Here is a 6274-nt window from a genome sequence, read left to right on the forward strand (position 1 = left end):
TCAATCATGGAGTAGCAACTACGAATTGTACGGTCATTTATGCTCATGCTCATGCTCATGCGTTAAAAACTTTAAATCCTAAAGCTGCTTGGCTACCATCATATTGACGGATTGAAGTTTTTTGTATTCAAATAGTAAGGCAGAGCAAAATTTCGTCCTTAGTGGTATAAACAATTTTTTTATAAAAACAATAGCAGTTGAAAATAAATACCATACAGTGAACCTTCAACATGTTTGCTATAATTTCGCTGATTCTCTTAAACAAACTTTTGCCCCATCGCTGGGGTTTGACACTTTAACGACAGACATAATTTATATAACTTATGTTTACAGATAAATACACTCTAATTTTTCATCAAAAAATTGCCCAAAGCCCAAAAAAAACGTTTTTTGCAAAACTAGATGAAAATATGAAATGTTGGTGAATTTTTTCGCACGATCAGGCAAATTTCGTTAAACTTGAAGATAATATGTAGATTTGGGGTAGTTTGTAAATTTATCTGCTAGATTATATGGGTCGAACTTTTGGCCCAATGATTTGAACTTTTGCCACACTATGGGCCAAAAATTGATCCCAAGCAATTATGTAGTAACTAATACACCTCAAAGCATCCTTATGATGCATAAAAACGCCCTTACATAAGAAATCAGAGAAGATTTTATCCTTATTTATTTCCATGCAATGAAAGTTTGATAAACAATTATAATGTTTACGTCAAACAACAACAAATAGCCATTATTTTTCCAAATATCAATCGATTCTTATGATATTTGTAGTCTCTTACTTGAACACTCTGGCATTTATAAACTTTGATTTGATTTGAGCTAGAAATCCTACACATTCGATATCTTATCATTAATCTAGAAAGAAGTTTTATCTATCTTACAAATAACGCAACGTCTTATAATAACAGAAATTTTACATGAATGCATATATATTTATAACGAAAAAAAACATCTCTGAACCGAATTGATGTGGTGACGAACCTGGTGTAGAACCCACGTCGTGGACGTGGGATCGAATCCCATTCTGGAGGTAGTCACTTATGACTCAAAAAGTTAAATGGCGCAAGAAAAAAGAAATAACAATAAATAAAATAAAGGGTCATATTATGAACAATTAAAGAAGAATTAATAGCGTGTCTTGAAACAATCTTCAGTATGATTAAAGTTTTACGTTTATTCTACAGAAACAAATAGTAACTTGGTCTAATTATTTTTACAATCTAAAAACTTCAGAAAATTGGTGTCAACATTGAAAAAAAAATTGCGACGTCTACGATTTTACACGGTTTAATGTGGTTTTTTGTAAGAATCCACCACTATCTTATAGGCGGCATCCACAAATTACGTAACGTTCTAGGGGGAAGGGTGGAGTAGGCAGAAGCGTTACGGCTGATACAAAAAATTGAAACTTTTCATACAAAAAGCGTTACGGAGAAGGGGAGAGATTTTTTTTCCAAAATTTTCAATTTTAGCGTTACGTGATAAATGGACGCTGCCTAAAGGAATTTCAATGTTCACAGTTTTGCTGTCACATTTGAATGCAACTGCTTCACTGTCGTCTACTTACTAGCAGTTTATATCTGTTCCCGACGTCTCGGAGACAAATTTATCGAATGGCTCATACATGTAAATATGAAACTTTTAAAAGTTCGCGAAAAATGTATACAAACAAAAGTTCGCTTATTGCACCGTTGATTTTTTTTTTTGTAAAACTTTACCATAACTCTCATACACAAACATTTCCCAGTAACACCGGTTAGTTCTAAATAATTGATCACAAAATATCGTAACTTGTTTTAAAATATGAAAAGTCTTTGGTTTTCTAATTAACAATTCCACTATAAATGGATCAAGCCAGTTCTTCTAATTCTAAAACATGCTTCAATGAATTTCAATGTAGGGAAAGGCAAAAAGGAAACAGTATGGCAGTATGTGACGTTTTAAAATTACATATTGCTATTGCCTGTCAAACAATGATCATCCATAAATTTATATTCAAAATGCATTAAATGCGTCTAGTATCATAAGTGTTTGATACTAAAAACTAGTTTTAACTGTATTATCATTTCTTATCCATTTTTTTCAGGGGGGCCAAGTCCATGATTCGGGGGGGCCAGGCCCCCCCTGGCCCCTCCCTATTTACGCCAATGCTATATGCGCATATGATGCTGTTACCGTGCCGCATTATCGTGCTTACTGGTTACTTGGGAATCCGGTACGATTTTTTACATGAACTCTTATATTATTTCTGGTTGTTTGCAAACTTCGAAATTTTCGGTTTTGAAGATGACATAAATGAGACAAATGGCTCAATCAAGGTGTTTACTGAAATATGATCTGTGATTATCATAATGGTCGCAAACTATAAAACCATCTCCTCTTGATTTTTTATCATTATAAACGGAAAAATTAAAACATGAGAAAAATAAGGACAATTTTAATTCACGGAACCCACTAATTACGCGAAATTTTTCCTTCAACATGAAATTTAGAAAATTTCAAGAAATTACACGGAATTTGTCAAATTAGTAGATCTTAAATGGCAAACACAGTAAATTTCTGACTTTTGGTTTAGAAAATTGTTTATTTATTTTAGTCAAAGTTGCATTGCATTCTGGCTTGTTTGTCTTGCTCTAAATTTTGAATCGACAATACGATATTAAACTAATCATCTCAATTTGTAAAATTATTTCCTTGAGATTATGCGGCTGTTACAGTGAAAATATTCTTTAAGTGTTCATTAAAGAATATTTTCACTGTAACAGCCGCATAATAGTTCAAAACAGTGAATAAGAAATAAAAAATATCTGATATAGTGTTTATTTTTTCAAGATCCTATGAATCTCAGAAAAAAAAACATCTAGAAAACTCTTGAATTACAAAAAACATCAAGCGTTTAAGCCACCTACCATTTATTTTTAATTCTAAAAACGTAAGGTGATAAGAAATCGTTCTTTACTCTAGATGGTTTACCCACTTCTTTATATGCTTATTGTAGAAAAAAAAAGAAGCAAAAAACTTGAGGGAATGTTATCGTTGCTTAAAAATAAATAAATAAAAGTCTGGAATATTGTAAGAAAATTGCATGATATTATTTTCTTGCACATTGTACTCTTCTACTGTTGTACTGCACCAACATTTACGCATTGGCCAAATTCACTTACAAAATAATCAATTGGATCCAGGATTTTAGTGCTTCGTTTGACCTGAAATTTTAACCGCAACTTTGAACTAGCTCAGTTGGATATTACCAACATTGCATAATCAAAATTTTGAGTTATAACAAAACTCAGATTTAAGCCTGATTCGCTGCTGACAAGTAATTTATCGGCCTATCTAGATGCATGGGAAATTTCTGCAAGGGATCGATCAAGAAGGCGCTTTTTTCTGATCGCAGTACGCAGTAGAAAAGAACTGTCAGTTCAAATGGGAGTTGCTGTAGAAAATTTCTTTGAGGAATCGGCGAGAAATTTCTTTAGCGATTCCTTTTCAGTAGCAAATCAGGCTTTAGACAAAAATTACAATATTTTGAATAAGCAATCATTCTTAAATGAACTGATTAAGAGCAATATAACAAATACCATAAATTTGGGTTGTAGTATAACTTTTTTCAGTAAAACTGCTTCTATTCAAAATATTTTAAAAGTGAAAAATTGATTTTTTTTTGCAAAATTTGATATTTGCGATAACTAAAAAAAATGTGTGTAAAAATTGTGAATTTTTAGATAAGTAAAATTTAAGTTATGTGTGAATTGCAATTGAAATTTCATGGTCATCATGGGTTCAATGAAAATATTCCACTCTTTCTGGAGACTACCTTTTTTCCAACAACCTTGGAGTAAAAATCTAAAAAAAATTATACGAGTTTTCTTGTCTAATTCAGTACATTTTTCGAAAAATTTACTGTGTAAAAAGCTTGCCCGCCGCCACCAGGTGCGCTAGTGTTCGCGTTAATTTTGGCAGCTGTTTTTGTTGTCATCTTTGCTATCTGTTCTGTGGTATCATTGTACTTGCCACTCGATATACGAATGCGAAAAAAGGCAACTTTGGCATAGAAAGCTCTCAGTTAATAACTGTGGAAGTGCTCGTAAGAACAAGCAGCAGGCTCTGTCCCAGTGAGGACGTAACGCCATCCTTCATTGTTCGTAGTGTCAACATTTGCTCCATTATCAATCAGAAATTTCACAACCTCAAGACGGCCAATTTCGGATGCCATATGTAAAGATGTCGACCCTCTAATATTCTTAGGGCCCTATTTTATAAGTCGAGTCGATCAAAAACGACTCGACTGGAGTCACTGTCGACCAAAAATTTCGCTCGACTTGGCTCTGTCACCCGAGTTTATTGACAATTGTCACTCTATGTGACTGGATTACTATGGGAGTCGAAGGGTGACATCTGAAATATGCATGCTTACTTTGATCGACAATGACTTCAGACGAGTCACGCGAATTTGCTCGAATTACAAAATAGACCCCTTAGTGTCAACATTTGCTCCATTATCAATCAGCAATTTCACAACCTCAAGATGACCATTAAGGGTTGCACAATGGAGAGGTGTCCATCCTTCATTGTCCGCAGTGTCAACATTTGATCCATTATCAATCAGAAATTTCACAACCTCAAGATGGCCGTTTTTGGATGCTATATGTAAAGATGTCGACCCTCTAGTATTCTTGGTGTCAACATTTGCTCCATTATCAATCAGGAATTTCACCACCTCAAGATTACCATTTCGGAATGCATAATGGAGAGGTGTCCATCCTTCATTGTTCGTAGTGTCAACATTTGCTCCATTATCAATCAGCAATTTCACAACCTCAAGATGACCATGAAGTGTTGCACAATGGAGAGGTGTCCATCCTTCATTGTCCGCAGTGTCAACATTTGATCCATTATCAATCAGAAATTTCACAACCTCAAGATGGCCGTTTTTGGATGCTATATGTAAAGATGTCGACCCTCTAGTATTCTTGGTGTCAACATTTGCTCCATTATCAATCAGGAATTTCACCACCTCAAGATTACCATTTCCGAATGCATAATGGAGAGGTGTCCATCCTTCATTGTTCGTAGTGTCAACATTTGCTCCATTATCAATCAGCAATTTCACAACCTCAAAATGACCATATAGGAATGCATAATGGAGAGGTGTCCATCCTTTATATTGCGCAGTGTCAACATTTGCCCTATTATCAATCAGTAATTTCACCACCTCAAGATGTCCATTTTTAGCAGCCATATGGGGAGGTGTAATTTCTGTATGGCCTTCCCTAATGTTATCATTTGCTCCTTTATCAATCAGTAATTTCACCACCTCAAGATGTCCATTTTCAGCAGCCATATGGAGAGGTGTGATTTCTTCATAGCCCATAGTGTCAACATTTGCTCCATTATCAATCAGTAATTTCACCACCTCAAGATGTCCATTTTCAGCAGCCATATGGAGAGGTGTGATTTCTTCATAGTCCATAGTGTCAACATTTGCTCCATTATCAATCAGAAATTTCACAACCTCAAGATGACCATTTCGTGATGCATAATGGAGAGGTGTACATCCTTCATTGTTCGTAGTGTCAACATTTGCTCCATTATCAATCAGAAATTTCACAACCTCAAGATGACCATTAAGGGTTGCACAATGGAGAGGTGTCCATCCTTCATCGTCCTCAGTGTCAATATTTGCAGTTTGATCAATTAGAAATTTCACCATTTCAGTATAACCATTGCCAGCGGCTGTATGGAGAGGAGTTCCATTAAAAATGAATTTTGAATCTTTTCCAAACATATCTATCGGCAATTCATCGCAATCATTAAATTTATGACCGTATTGAATGTTCACAGATAATTGAAATTCACCAAGTAATGCCTTAACTAAACCGGTTGAACCTCCATCAGCTGCGGCGTGCATAAGAAATTTGTGGTGTGGGTCATTAGATTTGATTTTTGACTCTCGTAGCAAACGCATTGCTATTTTCTCGTTACCACCAAGACAAGCCCAGACGACAACCACTGAGTTCTGACTATACAGACTTTGCACTATTTGCATTTGTTCAGATTTTTCATTACACTTGTGCTCCACCATTAACAAGAAAAATTTTCGTACAACATCTAGATCTTGTATTATTTTCATCAGTGAAAATTTGCATTCATCTATGTGATCAAATATAAATTTTGCAACAAAGTATTCAGCATACGACAAATGAATGAAATCTATTTTATCTGCAGATGTGGCACTGATTAGCATAGATTTTTCATTTCCTCTCCG

General features: G+C 34.7%; 1 long non-coding RNA gene across 1 annotated transcript; it reads left to right on the plus strand.

The window, feature by feature from the left end:
• Positions 1 to 5158: 5158 nt before the first annotated feature.
• Positions 5159 to 5753, plus strand: LOC110674844. Its single transcript, XR_002499239.1, has 2 exons — positions 5159 to 5457; positions 5557 to 5753. It is a non-coding gene; the product is annotated as an uncharacterized LOC110674844 (long non-coding RNA).
• Positions 5754 to 6274: the final 521 nt, after the last annotated feature.

Source organism: Aedes aegypti, chromosome 1, assembly GCF_002204515.2.
Source record: "Aedes aegypti strain LVP_AGWG chromosome 1, AaegL5.0 Primary Assembly, whole genome shotgun sequence".
NCBI classification, from domain to species: domain Eukaryota; kingdom Metazoa; phylum Arthropoda; class Insecta; order Diptera; family Culicidae; genus Aedes; species Aedes aegypti.